Consider the following 18,963-nt stretch of genomic DNA (forward strand, 5'->3'; position numbering starts at 1 on the left):
TATACGTAACTCTTTAATAAAAAAAAAATATCATCATCATTTATTTAAGAGTCCAGTCTTGTCGGTGCAGCTCCTTCCATTTCCGCCTATCCAGCGCCAATTCCTGAACTTCTTTATATGTCACAACCTTCACCTTTTCTTTAATTTGCTTGATGTAGCTATACCTTGGACGACCCCAAATAATATAGGTATTTACATAAAATCATTTTCTATTAAAGTCGATCAAAAAATGTGGATGATGAATATCGTTTAATAACTTATTACCATTTATAACAGTGATAACCAAATAAATTATATCCGCGGAAAAACAGCTTATCCTATAAACTAATAAAAACATTAATCTGCTTAAAAGCCCAGAAGCGCATTACCAACCAATAATGTTAAACTGATTATTTTCAAAATGCATTATAGTAATGCATATCGTGCCGTAAGTGGTAAACTTTGTTATATCGTCGTTCGGGCCATTAGCCATGCGTTTTTAAATTAATTACGTCTGACAGCGTATTTAAAAACACATTAGGTATTGTGCTTGAAACATACCTACGCCTTATATTTTTTTAACTTTAATAAAAAGGTTGGTAATAATAACTATGTGTTGCTGAGGAGTGCCTATTGCGCCACTTATTCCTGATAATAACACTTAGGCAGTCGGGGGAAGCTTTTTAGGGGCTGCCCCAAGTAATTCTGACGTTCGAAAAGTGCTGATTTTCAGCCTACTTTGAATAAATGCTTTTTGATTTATACAGCCTGCGCAGCTTAACACTGGGATGGGAGTTAGCATCCAGCAGTGTAAGTCAATAGATTGATAAGATAATGATGAAAAGAAACCCACAAGTTTTAACTAAAAGTTAAATCCCAAATATCTTTGAATACACTGTAAAAGAATAAAAAGCATATACATTTAACTTGTAAAGTTCACAACGTTCAGGTATCGCCAGCACCCGGTAGTTTCAATAGCCCATATATTTGTAGGAAACGATTTCCAAACAGCAGGTATTTATAGCTTTTAGTTCCCAGCCGTTTCCAATAACCTAGAGAAAATATTGACTGTGACTAGGCCTGGCTAGGTTTACTTTGTTAAGTTTGTGTGCTCTGGGAAATCCAATATTTTTCTTTAGTAAGTAAATAGCTTGAGAACAGCACTTTATGGACTGCTGGGTCAGTTCGATTTAATGTTTATAGTATGTCTCCCTTTGCCTCTATATAGGAAATCACCGTCGTACCACAAAAACTTTTAAACGTCTGTTGAACACTTGTCTAAAAAAAAAGATTATTACGTTGAAATAAGGTCCGTCTTGCAGCCACACTTTTTTTAGACAAGTGTTCAACAGATGTTTAAGTTTTTGTAGTAAGGCTGTCATTGTTTTTAAAACTTTTACCTGTAGGTACTCCAATCACTAGCAGTTGTTTTTCACGCTATCCGCAGTTTCAGTACGATGCATTATAACGCTCTTTTCTATCCACATATGACAATAAACTGGCAATAAACGCTTGAATGTATGTCATCACGTGTATAAAAGAGTCTAGAATTAGGTCATCCGCCTATCGTCGATAAACAATAGAAGAACTGGAACTGCATTGGACAGCTGCAACCGACACTTTCTATTTATCGTCATCGGTACATATGAACATGAAATATGGACCAATATTTAAAATAGTTTCGATGGATGACTGTTTGAAATCCCATTCTGATAGTCACTCTAAAAAATATCGATGAAATAAAGTATTTTATCATAGGCCATATAAAATGCAAAAAAAATATGAGGATAATTCACGCGTCCGCCAATTGTCACTTTCACGCCATTGAAAACAGATTCCAAGGAAGTTTGACACATTTTCGAAAATGGACCATGTTCCAATTTTGAATACCAGCGGTTTTGCATGACATTGTGCGGTCAGAAGTTTTGGTAATGGCAAAAAGGAGTTCGGTTGCTATTCAAAACTTTTTGCTCATCACGGCTTTTAGTGCGCGGTGATTTAGCAAAAAGATAGGTTCATAGAAATAGTTTTGTATATTTTAGTAACGTAGACGGTTAATTAATGAGAAAAGTCTTTTCAGAAAATACATCTTAAAAAAGGCATTGCTTTTTATAGACATTAAGTTAATGTAGACATACTCCGTGAGTAGCTGTCAGACTGTGTAAAAAGTATCTATGATATTTTAAAATTCTTCTTTGCCAAGTAAATTCCGTGGTTTAACATGGAATTTCGACAACCCTTCATGAAGTTTGTAAGCAACACGTACCGCGGTTAACAACCTTAGACCTGTTCAAGTTCAAATCCCAAGCCGCAGTGTTGGTATTTGGGATATAAACTAACTTTCTTCTTAAAAGTAGGTAGTAAGATACTCTCGGGGAATGACCCTGGGCACTGAATTTCGAAGACGTTGAAATTACTTTTTACGCGGTTCACGTACTATCATCAATTCACTCATTTTGGTGTACTTATTGACAATGTGCCTTTTTCGATCTGCATGCGGCTTTTAATAGTTTGTCTGATTCTAACAAGGCAATAAAAGTATCTATCCATGTTTGGTCGACAAAATAACAAAAAACTTCACCTTCAATTAATCCAACAATCGCGACCCCAAAAAAATCTGCAAACACCAGATTCCCATTTCCCGATTCCACTTCGGGGATAAGCGCGCAAAATAAAAATCCAATCGCAATCGCTTTCAGAACGATAGAACCAAATAAAACCCGTGTTCTATTTACTTTTAAAAATCACTAGCGTGCACTTCTCCCCTTTATACCTTGACTACACGTGAAGTCACGTACGGGGTACATAGAATTTGTCCGCACCGTGGAGAACAAAATGACTAGCGGAGGTGCCATAACGGAAAATCTCCTTAGAAAGTTGCGCGCCAAAATGCGGGTGTACGGGAGTCGAAAAACGCTATTGTCTCCGCCCTTATACGCCCTCCTTCGACCCAAGCATTTTTTGTAATACGAAAAATGGTTCACAACTGTCTGACAGAACCCGAACGCCTAGTCAGTTCACTCATAACTGATCATGCCCACCCTAAGCATTTCATCTAGAAGAAAGCGTTTAACCTACCTGCATTATGGCATCTCCACTCACCTTCCCTTACTCTTTGGTCCACACGGTCGACTAAGCAGCCAGTTTCTTCACAAAATGAACGGAACCCCCACTAAACCGCTAAAACTAATTACGCTAGTCCGTGTACAATATGTTATATTATTTTAGTGCGCTCCAGTTTCGAGTTTATTTGGTTAGGAGACTATTTTGCGAGTCTGGCGAAAATGGGAACGTTTTTGTATGCTTTTAGTGGTTGGTTATATACATAATTTAATGGGCGTGCGAAAGTGTGAGATTAGAGTACCCGCACACTGCATACTTTTGGTAGCTCGACATTTTGTGTGAGCTCATTACTCAGTATGGAGAGAATTATAGTACCATCATAACAACGATCAGGTATTTGGCCGGCGTCAGACAGATTAAAAACTTTGATTTAAGTCACGATGGATCTTATACATTTTTTTAGTGGGATCTTAGTATTTGTTCAGTTCGGGAACAGGACAGGAGAAAGAAGAAGCTAAAACTTCATAAGACTTAACTTCTAAACTATATCTAGTACCAGATTTTCACGAAACTTAGGTACTTATTCTAATCCATTAGTATTGCCATCAATCTAAACATCAGTACGTACAAACTACTACAGTTATCTACGTATTACGTAACTACTAAAAGCCGATGCAGTGTAGCCACAAATCGGATTAACAAGTTGCCGAGGGATGTGACTTGGCGTTTCCACTAGAACTATTGGTTAACCCTCCTGGATTATCAGGCCCAATGTATTTATCCTAAGTCACCGAAGTGGACATAGGTTTGGTAGGACCCAGTGTCCCATATACGTAGCATACATTCGCATCTATGTACTATACTTCCATATAAGTACTTCGCATGAGCCTGGGTCAGTAAAGGAATCTTTACGGTTTTATTGTTTAATTGCTGTTTTTGGTGTCACTCGCACCCCTGGTGTACTTTTTTCTGTACTCGGTTAAAATATCCAAATCTATATAGTCTGGGGATTGAATAGCATCGCAATAGTTTATTTTTCAAATCGGTTAAGTAGTTTCATATGCTTCAACTTTTTCACGTCAAATTTACAAAAGGACAGCACCCCCAAAACACCCCCCTTTCACCACCTCCTAGTGTTATGGCTGGGAAGAAGAAGTGGTGAAGAACAAACTTCACAGCAACACAGCTGTCTACAACTTAAAATGTATATATGTTATATTTATATTACTTTACAATTTTTATTTAACTGTAGAACTCTGGATATCTGAATAAAAGTTATTACATAATAATATAATATAAAAACAAACAAACAGTGTAATATTCCATATAAAAATTGTATTTAAACTTAGAAAGTTACTAACTTGGCAAATATAACTGGCGTTTGCTTTTAGCTTTACTTAGAAATATAAACAGTTTCTGCATTTATTATAAGTTTTGTGACCGCATATTAAAGTTTGAACGTGCGGGTGTATATTTTCTTGTTCTATAGGAAATATAAATTTAAATGTTGGCGATTTATGCACTCGCTTTGTTAACAATAGTGGACCAGACTTCAGTGCAAATCTCAACTTTGCCATTTTCTATTTACATGACTTGAAGAAAAGAAAATTTGCTAAGCTAAATATTACATTTAAGATTCACTTGTATTTTTGATAACACTGTCTTTTCTTAAATTGTAATAAACTTTTACTTTAGAAATTCATTTATACATTTATTTATTTCCTAGCCTACAAAAACTATCTCACATAATCATAGGCAACTATTAATCAAAATCGATTCCTTAAAATCTTTGTTCATTGAATATTTTGGGACATTCCTAACAATTATTGTGAGACCAACTATGAGAGCTGTTCATGTGCCCAATGTAGTTAGAACCATTATCAAGCACACCATATTCTGAAATACCCGGTACAGTTTCTACACTTACCAATTTAACCAAATTGTTTCTAAAACGCTCTGCCAACGTAATTCGATAATTTGATTTGGCAATTTGACACCAATGCAGATGCAGTTAGAGTATTAAATGGCGCGTGCCACGTTATCAGACTGCACACTCGTGTACATACATGTTAAGTTTCTGGGTTTACATGGAATAAATAAACTCCGTTAAACTCTCTTGGGAAATCTGGAATTTGCTTTTTAAATTAGAAAAGATTACGTGTTAGGAAGATTTTACAATCACTCTGTTATACCACCGATTTGCAGCCAATACTTACTATATACTTTTTTACTGCTTTTGTAAAATGCTTTCCCATCCATAGATAACTAGATATATATCTATCCTTCAGTTCATAAGAAGGCAACAGCAATGTATACGTATCTTTGCTCGCAGTTACAAACATTGAAAATCATCTGTTTTAGGGCTTAAAATATTTGCATTCCATCTGTAAAATGGTAATAGCAAAATTTTTTTGGTATGGTTCTCGCCAATTTTTCGTCGGTAAGAAACATTGTGCGAATCAATTGCGCAGACAGCAATTTCAGGTTTCAGAGGTTGGCGGGAGGGGTACGGGCGACATACAGGGCTCGTACTTGTGTTCAGAATTTGTGAACCGCCATTGAGTTTTGCCAGAATGTACTCTCTAACTAGAAAGTATTGTACTTAAAATACATACAGAAGTATACTATCAACCCCCTGGGAAATTCTCCAGTCGTAAACAGCTAAATAAATGGTTACTTCTTCCAAACTGTACAGCACATGCAGCAATACAAAGTTATAGTCACCACGAGAACACTTTTAATAAACCACTCGAAACATATTTGCATAATATCTCTCGACGGTCCCCCGAATTTATTCCTTGTTTCCAATTAAATGCCCCCATTTATATTCAATAGGTTAACATTTTTCGTATACTCGCATTGAATATTAGCGGAGTCATACCTACGTAGCTTTTGTATCTATACTAATATTATAAAGAGGAAAACTTTGTTTGTTTGTTTGTTTGGTTGTAATGAATAGGCTCAAAAACTACTGGACAGTTTTTAAAAATTCTTTCACCATTCGAAAGCTACATTATCCACTAGTAACATAGGCTATATTTTATCCCGGTATGGGCAGTAGTTACCACGGGACGCGGGTGAAACCGCGAGAAAACGGCTAGTTTGTAAATAAAAAAATATTGAATGCCTCGTGTTTCTTTGTCGTGTGTGGAAGCTGTTTTTTGAGAGAAAATATTTTTTTTGTCACTGTAAATGTTTTCGCGGAACATACCATTCATATTTCTCGGAATCATAGACGGAAAAATAAACTTGTTCAGGTACAAAGTTAAAATGTTTAATGCTTCTCGGCGGATTTTAAAAATTGGTCGATCGGAAAGCAATGGATGGTTCGGTTATTGCAATCCGCAGTTAACCAATAGCTGCAAATTAAATACCTATATCTATGTACGCATTATAGTAATATACATATTATATTAATCTACAGAGTGCGGAACTATGTAATATGTAACTTTATCATAGTATGCTGTAATGTTGGTAATTTCTCTTGCACTGTAACATCTGGCGTTGTGTTGCATATTACAAGGTTCATTATAGAGCTGGCTGAGTCGGCTGTCTGTTATATAATATCTGTAAGATATATCTGCTTGCTAACACAGTACTCAAGTCATCAACGTAGATGATGACTGATGCAAGTGTTCCATTTGGCCCAGACAGGTTAGTAACCGCTTTTCAGACACACATTGAAATAAAATTCGCCTATGTCATGAATAGGCTCTTAAACAATTTAAATATAATAAAATATGAAAAGGCAAGACATCTTCGAAGTACCTTTGCCATATTTAGGTGGGAAATTAGTAAAAACTTGAAGAAAGGAGAAGTGACACGTATTTGTTTACATTGTTACACTTTTACAAATATTTAATTCAAGTAAATAAAATAAATCCTCAGTGTAAAAAGTTTCAATAAATGTTAAATAAAACGCGTTGCAGAACATTTATAAAAACGTTATTAATGGAAACACCAACACGATTCACGTCAACATGTCGGTACATATTTTTCATATCTGCACTACTCTACAGCTTTGCAAAATAAAATACCTATTTTATAACACCTACTTCGCGGAACTTCACCCGTTTCCAGGTAACTATTTCAAACGTTTTCCCACCGACGCCATTTTCAAAGTTAGTTTCAAACGCATTTATTGGAAGTATGGTTTCCTCAATCTGACTTTTGACTTGTCAAAAGGACTGTACTTATAATATTCCAGGAAAGACTTGCTGAATATATAAAGGAGCTGTTTATTTCTTTGCGATTTAAAAGGCTTTTTGAACTGGTAAAATCGTATGATGTTATATATGTCAGTAAATTATAATTTTAGATTTCTAGATTTCACTAAAGCGAGTGGAGCAACCAATGGAATTTCGGCATTCAAACACTGAGCGGAGACATTGGTGGTTTAAAAATATCACCGCTCCACTTTAATATACCTGTAATGTGAATCATATATTGTAGCTAAAAGCCCTTTTTTTCTACTATAACGAATGCTGCAAAATTTTTAACAAAGGTTGCAACTTTAGCAAGTATGTTCGACATTATTGGTGAGACGTGTTACTGTTCTACAATGTGTTCAGTCCGAAGTTTATTGACCACCGCTCTTGGTATTAAAACTTGAAGAAACGAATTCTTCGGATTTTCCAAAGAAAACGGAAAGTTGTTCGTTATTCGTCAAGTTAATTTTGTTAATTGCTTTTAAGGAAGGATTTAAAGTACTGTTCTTTAGTAGGTTTGTTTATAATTTCATTGGATTGCCAACAGAGGCTGCACAATTACATCTCAATCAATTTCATTTGAATGGTAAGGTCGCATTTTTATTATTCCCCGTTTTTTTATTAATCTTTGTAACATTTAACTATTCATTTTTTAACAGTCATTGTATTTTCATTAATAATATACTAAAGAAAACAAATGCAAAACTAATCTTGACACCCTCATCAGTAGCTTTAAATTGTCACTATCATACAAATGATATACTGCTTTATTAAAAGCTGTCCATTTAATGATTAAAACCATTCATCAACACACAGATAAGATGCACTTCGATGCTACAGACAATTTGTCTGCAATTCAGATAGATTGGAATTCAGATCAACTAACGATGTCACGAAGATAGATAGTGTCTAAACCGGGCTCTATTCCAAATTGCCGGCTGATCTTGCATTGCGCTGAGAATATTTTATTCGATTTTCTGGTTCATTTGTTTGGTATGTTTTCGTTGCAGTTCTAACTACGTAGCTACATAGTAGCTTTAAAAATTTAATTACATATATGACATTACCAACATAAAAATTCAAGCACACTGAAATCCTCATTGAATACGTGCATGTCGCTCAGTTAATTAACTTCCATATTTTAGTTAGTATCGTGAAAAACAATATAATACCCATATTTGACTAGTTGGTTTAATTGATTCTGTATCTGGGTACAAATAGGGTATACTTATTTACTTATAATAATACTTATTTTCTCTTCACTATCATTAGTTTTAACCACTTTTTTCTAGCTATTTTTTGGCCCACACTTCCCATTCTCACGTACTAAAACCAAATCCACTAATAACAAAACATTTATGGCCTTACTACAAAAACTTAAACGCCTGTTTTACACTTGTCTAAAAAAATTGTGGCTGCAAAATGAACCATATGTCAACGTCATAATTTGTAATTTTTTTAGACAAGGCTTAAACTGACGTTTGCAAGTTTTTCTGGTAAGACGGTCAAAGTTCTAAAAACTTATCTCTTACGGATCTAGTTAAATCACCCCCACCTTCAGTTCTGACTTGTAATATCCGGGGACGCGTCATTCCGATAGCATCGATGTGAACGTTTGATAACACTTCCTGGCATCGAGTGCATTTGACATGATGAATTTAGTTTTAGTTCCAATCGAAGGATATTAGTCCCAAGTTGATGGAATAATTTAGGTTGGTGTATCCTGTTTTGGTTGCTTGGTAGATTTGGTGCTTCGTATAAGTGTATAGTACGCGCCAAATAAACTTGCAATAAAGGTCATTCAACCGCCCTGCCGTCAGGGGAGCATCACCTATCCGCCATTTTGTAACAATGTCCTTCCGTCATTCCGAATTTGGAATGCACTTGTCTGCCCATATTTGAACTAAAAACGACTGATCATAATTTTGACCAAAGGTTTGTAATCCTTTGCGACAAGGACGCCTCTTACCACGATACACTTGTATTGATCGTGTTAGCGACACTGCCCATAAATTTTTTTCGTATCGTTTTGATACATTATGATACATTAGTAGAAGGAGGTGAACAAACTTTATTGCACGCTTATTTGGCGCGTACTATAGGAACTTCATCTAAACAAAAACGTTAAGCTGTTACCACCCCTATATACCCTTTATAAAACTTACACAAGGGAAAGTTGATTCATAATTAACTGTTTTAACCAAATGAAAAAGTAGTAGGAGGTTCTTAAGTCGAAGTGTGCCTATAGGTACTTATTACCTATTCTGTGTCCCGCTGTGGACACGTACAGTTTGTACACACACAGAAGAGAAAGTCAGAAGGAGAAAGGCACAGATTGTCACAAGCACAGAATACAGCACAGTACATACAGTTAGCCTACACACCTACACCGCCATAAAGCAAAGAACTCTTCTAATAGGAGAAGGAATGGGCGTTTACCACCATACTTTATCAATGCGAATTTGCGATTTGAGGAATCCTCACGATATATTCATTCATCGTTAATCAATTGTATCCAAGATTAACTCAGCAGAAAGAAGATTGTTAACCTTAAAATGTATACTATAGTTCAGCTTGCTCCATACAATATCACCGCAGTTACAATACAAAGTTAACAGTAACTACGGTAAGCAACATTACCTTTTTACTACACTTTTACATTCTATCGTAAAAGCTAGTCATAAAATGTAAATACGATAAATTGTAATGATTCAAGTTCGGCCTTACAAATGTTACCTATTATTTTGTTGTTACTACAAATCTCGAGGGATAAACCCTGTTTGAAACTTTTCCGACTTTTTATCATATGAATGTGTTTTCTAAGGAGTTGTTATTGTAATTTAATGGAGTGGAAAAGAAATAAGAAAACGGTTACATAGGAAATAATCTTGACATGAATTTGTTCCTATCCAATTGTATCTTGAGCTTCGCAGTCTTGTTATAAGTAATACACGTATCACCAAAAATTTTAGTTCCTAAATTATTCCTATTTAACTATTCATTTATGTCTTACACATGCTACATTGACGCTAACTTTGACTAAACTACCTCATTGCAATCACACTGCACTCATTCCATCGTTCAAACAAATACAGCCTCACCCTGTTGAAACAAGAATAAAATTGTGATAGATAGCAGTTCGTTTGCTTTCCCGTTCAGTTTTCGCTATTCATGCAATATCCTACAGACTGTATTGACGCAGCTTTATAATGAAACTTCTGCCATCGAATACATTCCCCCCCAAGGCAGAACGTCAAGTGAAACAAATACTCCCATTGAAATTGCATAAATAAGTAGTTATTCAAGAGAAAAGTGAATATCTGGATGCAGTGAAATATGCGCAAAGAAATGCTGAATTAATGATCAGATGCATTGAAATGGAAAATGAACATTTATTGCTGATATTTCAAAGGGTCAAAGGAGAATGATATCATTTTTAAAATTGAAAAGGTGAGAACATTGTAAGTCGTTCGTTATACATGTTTATTAGCTCATTAGTTTTACCCGCGTCCCATGGCGGAAACTTTTGAGTAACTTATAACGTTCCTCGATAAATGGCTCATCTAACACTGAAAGAAATGATCAAATCGGATCAGAAGTCCCAAATAATTTATTAACCCCAAACCGTTGTTTATGACCACAAAAAAACCTTTTCAATTAGCAACCAACAACAGTCCCCATACTTTCCAAAATTTCATTCGTATCGAGCTCCCTGAAATAATGTCCAATTAGAGTGGCGACCACTTCTGTCTTTTCACACGCTCGAACGTCGAACGGGCCGCATACATCTGGTTAATCGAATTTTGGATGCACCACTGATGATTCGCAGTAACGTTGGAATTAATTGCTAAACTGTTTCACCTCATTTGTATTGTTAAGTACTGTTGTGTTTGGTTCTGTTTCTACAGATATTGATGTAGTGATCTTTTGATTTTCTAATCCAATTATTTTAGGCCGTCTATTAACTTTGAGTTTGCAAAGATCTTTTAGTTTACTTTTGTAGCTATATCTGCCACAACTGTCATCTATGATCCTTTGGAACATCGGGTAAGTAAAAACAGATTACAATATTGTTCAAAACTAAAGAAGGCTAATGTCTTGTTACAAAACAAAGATCATAAAAACGAATTTTCAATCCAAACGGCTTCAACAAAACTGCAAACCGTGGCAATCCTTCGGAGAAAATCCAATTATGACGCATGAACTTCTAAAAGGACAGGTTGAACGTGGTCGGGATGTAATCGAACGGAACTGTTGCAATATCCGAGAGCAAGGCTATTTCAGGACGACTGCACTCGTAATGCATTTCCGATTTGTGTAATGCCCGTGATTAGCGATGATGAATGTGCCAAGCGCTTCGCTCTGTCGCCGGAGCTGCGGAGTTTGAAATTGGAAGCTGATGTTTGGATAAGTAATTAAGCGTTGATGGTAACTTGAGGTGGAGTATTTAAGGTTTAATATCAATTTATAAGTGGCCAAGTATGTATCGAGAATTTGGAATACTTGAAATAAGAATTCATAAATCATTCTTCGGACACCGTGAATAATAACTTTTTGAAGTGCCTATGGTGTGAAATGATTTGTCTCTGATTAAAAAGTACTCTTCAAACTACATAACCAAGGACGAAATATTTTGAAATTCATTCTTATTTTGGTATTCAATCATTAGTCCATTTGTTGCACTCTAATTAAAACTTTATTTATTCTTTATGTAAATATTCTTGGCTCATCTTTCAAAAGTACACAATAACTTTAAAAAAGTTGTTTCTTTTACAATATCCGTGCCAAAATTGTTGCTAATGCCCTTAAATGAAATGCTTGTTCTTTATTTAAAACTGTGTCACATTTCAGGATCAGAACTCTAGAATCGATAAACCTCTTTGCATCGATAAGCTCTTCATATATCGAGTTTCAGTAACCTTGGCCGTTCCACTTAAGTGTTTAGCTCATCCATCATCATCAGTATGCAAATTACTGTGTGCTCAGGATTATCATTTTACACTTCCTCTTGCAGTTTCTGATAGTCATAAGTCCCTAATGTACATAGGTAGGATATTGGTTAAATATATCCTTCACTTTTGTTAAATGTTGATATATTTTGACATTCTTTTCAACAGCTGAGGTAACTGCAGCAAAATTAAATAATAGTCAAAATCGCTTTTTAAAAGATACTAAAATATTTTCATCCACAGAAACTCTGAAAGTTATGACATAACCATCGTAGGTGCTAAAAAATTTTACTACACAAGCAATCGACAATCGACGCCACGATAGTTTCGGAAAAATATCGTAAAACTCACCTATATAGCAGCAATAAAATAACGATTTCGTACAATTCACGGAATTTTCAATAAAAGAAGTTATAGTCAGATATCATAACTTGGAATCAAACCTTTTTTAAACTGTCTGAAAGTAATACAGTAAACACAAATGGCCAGCGCGTTACTCGAATAGAAAAATATTTTTAAAACATTCTTTTATGGTTCGCTTTTTGAATTTCGCGCCAACTGTCAGGTGGCTGTAATCATAGAACATGTGAGTGCTCGAAGCGTTCACGAGTGCAAATAAAAAAAGAAAGCCTCCCATTTTATTATGCGGCCATTGTTATAAAATTCAATGGCATTTTAAAAATGCTGAATTGAGTTTTAATTTTAGAAGAAGACGAGTATTTATTTTCTGGGATTTTGTGACTTGCCAGTATCGTTAAAGGAAACAACATTTTTTTTTAAATATATTTAATTAAAGCAACGTCTCATTAAAACGTACATAAGTCTTAATTTTTATATCCATTATGAGTACAATTACTTTTTGTTTAAATGAGCAAGCTATTAATTTTAAACCTCAATTTCAATAAAAGTATATACTTATTTACGTTAATAATTAAAATGCTACAAAATTAAAATAAACTGTGAATATTCGGTAAATGTTTCGTTAATGTTCATTATTTATTTATTCGAGGAAATCGAGGTTTTCCTCGCGGAAGTAACGAACACCGTTGTTTTATACCGCTTGCTTCTGTATATTTATTTCCTGTATTGATTCATATTGTTGATAATACAAATAAGGGCAGATATGTTTTTGGAATAAAATCATACTTAAATGTATGGTATATTATTTCTTACATATATTTACCTACAAGGGTATATGAACAGATCGTAGAAAAAGTATTAGACATCAAAGCAAAAGATGTGTCAGGCTGTAAGATATCTAAGTTAAAGCATTCCAATGATTAATCTAATATAACTTCTCTGTGTCAAATCCCCACTGTTTAATTACTCTCTATGTTCAAAACTTGAGTTTCCGACTTTCGGATAACTCCCTTTATCTGACGGAATACTTAATCCGAATATGTAAATATATCACCTTGACAACGATACGATCAAGGTACAGGTATAATATTTCAATAGTATCATTTTGAACAATGTTTTTGTTGGTGAGTATGGTTAGAAAAGCTTTCAAGTGTTTCGTCTGGAAGGCGATGGATGAGTGCCCTCAAGATGCAATATGAATCCTACTGGGGCTGCGGGATTGTTCGAAAGAGTTACCGCGGCCCTGGTACATAAAAGGCCTACGACGGAACACGACGGTTTTTAGTCAGTAAGAGTCTGACACTCGCTCACCGTTCACCTCATACGGAAGAAAGATGTTACATATGAAGATTATCCATCTTTTCGGTTAACTCATATTTGCTCTGGCCATCATAAGAGTTTTTAAGCAAATTTAATCTTTATATTGCACTGTAAAGGCAAAAATGTTTTCTAAGTGCGCTACGAAATATATGTGCCACGCTTTTAAACTTAAAGTATATTGTGGGTATCATTTTTCTTTGAAAAGCTCTAAAGCTTTAGTTAAGTTTAAACTTTGACATAAAAGAGAGCTTCAAGCGTTTCATATGGCACACACATCTTTATACTCCCAAGGCACTGTATTTCAACTAGAAAATAAAATAGAAATTAAGAAAACGTATTATTTTCAGTATTTGCTTTTTATAGACAAAGAAAAAAATATATATGCCAAAAGAAGGCTGAAGAAAATAGTCACTAAAAATAAAATACTCTTTACGGGAACCGAACCAATGGCAATTAGCATACCAAGCAATTGGACTCCTTCAAAGAAACGAATAATACCCACATTTTTGCAATTCAAAGGCCAAGAAAAAAAGTCAATCAAACTGTGCGAAAGATTTTGTGTGTATGTGCGTAAGATTTTGTTTCTGTGTGCGTGAGATTTTGTCTATATGTGCGTAAAATTTTCTCTATATGTGCGTGAGATTTTGTCTATGTGTGCATAAAAAATTATGTCTGTGTGCGTCTGTATGTATGTGTGTGCTATAAATATTTACGAGACGATAACGGGGTTGATATTGGAAAATACTAAATTCTCCCGTTTTTGACTTGGAATGTTACGTTTCCTGGAAAGGGTAATGTAATATTTAAATGGTGAAGTTATGCGAGGGTTGATTCTTCCTTTCGGATTTCTATTCCTTTGTGGAAGGTCAAATACTTTCTTAAGGTTTATGACTGACAATATTGAGTTTAGTTTTTCCGCATTCTCTCTGAGGAGTAATATTTTGTTGCTTACTTCTGATACTTATGGCGTCCTGGTATTTGTTGCTTTGTTTTGGTTAAATAACCACGACGATCAAAATGATCGTCCTATATGTTTTCTTGATAATGCAAAAGTTATTTATACACATAAACATTTCACAAGTTTTTTATGTAGGCATAAAATATGTAGACAATTTCGTTAAAACAGTAAAACCCTTCTCAAATTAAACCCTGAAATTTCAAGAGAATATCAATTGAATTAACCCTCCAATTCGAATATAAGAGCAACAAAAATACTTGTTTGCATTTCACTGAAAAGGATTGTGGCAATACATCTCATGTTCACATTATTCGTATCACCAAAAATAAAATAAAACCGTTTTCCGAAACTGCCCACAGTATTATCGAAAATTGATTCGTGGAACATACTTCAATTACTCTGAGTACAGATAAACATTATCCAAGTGTATTCTCTGAATTCTTGCCTCGTGTTCAGGCCTCAATATAAAAATAAGTTGGTCCCCAGATACCTACAATCAATTTTCTAATTTTCCCACACAAAACACTTTTGGAAATGAATTGTGTTCGTAGTGGGTCCCCAATGTAAACGAAGATAGATCAATTTTTATTACGAAGCGCCCACGAATAGTAGGTAAAGAAAATTGGAGAATTACTGTTATAGGAATATTGATGTTGAAACAATTGTAACAGGAATGCCGGTTGATCATTCTCTTATTTTTTTTTAATCATCTCCACAGCCTTTTTATCGTCATATTTGGACACAGGCATCCTTTCACACGGAGAAGGATTAAGCGTTAATCACCACGCATATCGCGATTGCTCAATGCGAGTTGGTAATTTCAGACTTAATGGTTTAGGTTTCCTCGAGATGTTTCCATGAGTGTGATATGAATTAACGTGTTTATTAAATAATTAACATTAATTTGTAGGTATGAGATGAATATTTTGAAAATTTAGACGCAACACTTATTATTTCTAAACCATTCTAAAATATAATTTCTAAAACAAACAGAGGAACTAGAACAAGATATTTCTGTGATGTCAACGCGAGCTGTGTCAACTTCAGACGGTAGGTAATGTAAATATGAAACCAATTAAGGTTGGGTAACTAATATTAATTACGAAGCGCTAGTTTGTATTGTACCGAGAATTATGTAGCAAATATTAACTAACATACCACAAACAAGCCGCGTGGGTTAATTTTCAATGGTTACCTTATCATAATATTGCTTCGGTGACTAGTTTAAATGAGTACAAATATCCGTAGACTGGAGCATCTGTAGCTGAACGAATTACATAAAAAAAACTGTTTGAAAACATAAAACAATATCCACTCGTAACTTTAAGTATATCTTTTAGATCACTTCTTAGTTAACGTTTTTTTTTTGACCCGCGTAATTTTCTTGTCAATGTCTTCTGTCTTCTTCCCTGGCTTCGAAATATCTGGAGAGATTAGCAATTCATCAAGCCTAAACACCTGGTCGTCTCCTATGGATGCCATTACTATTCGTCTACTTACTCTTCTTGTATATCAGGCATTTATATTGATAAGATCAAGGATTAATACGCCTACATATTGAATCGACAAACTACCTCGGAAAATCTCTGTGCAGAAAACACAGATATATACCATATTACTTCGGCTGCAATTTCCCCGTTCACCTTTATATCGAAACATTTCGCTGAACTGACGTTATAACAGGTCTTGTCGCATTTTGTTTCAGAATATTATAAGATAAATGTCACTTTGTAAAGAATGGACGTTTTTATATCTTTGGTGTTATTGGTTGAGGGTTATTTACAAGAGAGGTATATGTCATGTCATTATTTACAATATATGTCATCATCTGCCAAGCCTTATCCTAAGTATGTTGGGGTCGGCTTCCAGTCCAATCCAGTCCAGTCCAATCAAATGCAGCATGGTACTTAACTAGTGCTTTACAAGGAGCGAGACTGCCCATCTGACCTCCTCAACTCACTAACCCGGGCAACCCAGTGGACAGACTTGCAGTCTTCAGACTACCCGTATTGACTGCCAAAGAAATTCAAATGACAGTCGTTTAATGGTACATTAATGTATGTAAGATAGACATTTAATGATGTACCACCATAAAACCAAACAAGTTAAACCTGTTACAACTTATCTTGTCCATGAACGGGTAAAAGTTAAAAAAACTCAACAATTTTTAAATCTCTTTCATTAAATCATAAGGAAGGAACTTTCATCAACTCACAAACTATAAAAACAAGTCGCATCACTATAACCGTTGAAAGATAAAAAAAAAACCTCCTTTAATAAACGTTATACGATATATTAAATTTAATAAAGAAGAATTGAGAGCATCTTAACGTTTGCAGCGCACTTTCATGTCGTTCTCCAAAACGGGTATCATTTTACGAACATGGATACTCAATATAAAATGTTTATATCGCAAATGAAACGAGTTTTATATAAAAAAGCGTTATTTCTGCTTTGCGGTGCGGAAATATAAGAAATACTAGGTGTGCCCCGCGGCTTCACCTACGTTTCAATGCAATGTAAATAGTTTACGCACCCGGATAAAAAGTAGCTTTTAGGATTTCTCAGGCGTACTGTGTAACAAGCTTACGAGTAACTTAAATATACATCTATAAAATTATTGGCATTTATATAATCAAAAATAAGAAAAACACACCAAAAATGACCTAACATTTTAATTTGCAATTGAAGTATTTAATTAGACTAAACGTTTATTGATGGTAGTCTACTTCGATAAATGAGATATTATGTTTACATTTTCATTAATCAAACGAAAATCATTAATAATGCCACATGTACTGACGTTAAAATCATTCTAACCTAAAATTAGTAATTTAATTGCTAAATCTCATATTCATTGGTAATACTAATTATGTACTTTGCTAATTTATCGTGCTAGATTTACATTGTTTGAATATTTCTTCGGTGTAGAATAATTTAGTTACTAATTTTGGATAGCAATCATTTACTGGTTTGATTTTGATGATTACAAATAAAAAATACTGGTACATACCTATACATATATAACTATATATGGTAAAACTTGACTCCGGTAAGTTATAAAAGGTAAGGTAAGACTAAGGCAGACTGACAGAGAACGCCTGAGGCGTTAAGTACGCCGTTGTACATAAAGTATAAATAAATAAATAAAATATGGGAATATTAAGTAAGAGATAGATGTGAAATAATCAAGAACATTAACAAAATTTAATAGTCAATATACATTTAAAAAGAATTTAGATTCTCATTAGCCACAGTACCGAAAATTACTCATATATTTTTCTATAGGAACAAATTTAACCATCGGTATTTATTTTTAAATTAATGGTCATTCATTACCAGCCTAAAAAACAATTTGCAATAAAAGTAACTCTAGTTACTGCAGGTATACATTGTCGTGTTCTGATTGAGCGATAAAATTCAATCGCGTTACGAAGCAGAGATGTATTAGAATAGAAAAACCATAACTTTTTATTAGGCGTCGTAAAAAATGTCCCCTTACTTTATAGTTCAACCAGATTCTGTAGCAGACTTGTTGTTTTGAGTTATTGTGATTTAAAACGTAGTAGAAACAAAAAAACATGGTACCAATTTTATGTAACATACTTTTGGTTCGAAGATTATAAAACCTGTTGAACGATCTTAATTCATTTAGTATAATGATCTACGTTTTAAAGTCAAGCTCAAAAATCATGTTTCAAATAGGCCCATGAAATGACTTTTAGTAAGACAACATCTAGAGAAAAAAAATCCAAAACCTCGCGCAGAAGCCAGTATAAAAACTACATACATATATCACCGAGATCTAAGCACTAGTATAAGATAATAAAGAGATAAGAATCCTAAGTTAAAAGAAAATAACGGAGGTGCTAAAAAAGTTATTCTTAAGAAATTCTGTACTGAAAATAATCTCGAATATTTTTTTATCCCTCTTTAAATCTCAAGACTGTATTGTATTCATATGTTTGCTCATATGTATGTATGTATGTATGTTTGTGCGACTGTATCGAACAATAGAATTGTTCGAGGATAAAAGCCTGTTACGCAAGGCTTTAAAATGAGGTTTCTATGTGGAAGCCTGTCTTCGTATTTTCTGTTTATTTTCTTTTTCCTTATTTATGTTTCT

General features: G+C 34.3%; 1 protein-coding gene across 5 annotated transcripts in view; it reads right to left on the minus strand.

The window, feature by feature from the left end:
* LOC110379233 (uncharacterized protein) overlaps window positions 1–18,963 on the minus strand; it is a 236,875-nt gene that overhangs the window by 47,521 nt on the left and 170,391 nt on the right. The window lies entirely within an intron of this gene.

Source organism: Helicoverpa armigera, chromosome 18 (genome assembly GCF_030705265.1).
Source record: "Helicoverpa armigera isolate CAAS_96S chromosome 18, ASM3070526v1, whole genome shotgun sequence".
NCBI lineage: Eukaryota > Metazoa > Arthropoda > Insecta > Lepidoptera > Noctuidae > Helicoverpa > Helicoverpa armigera.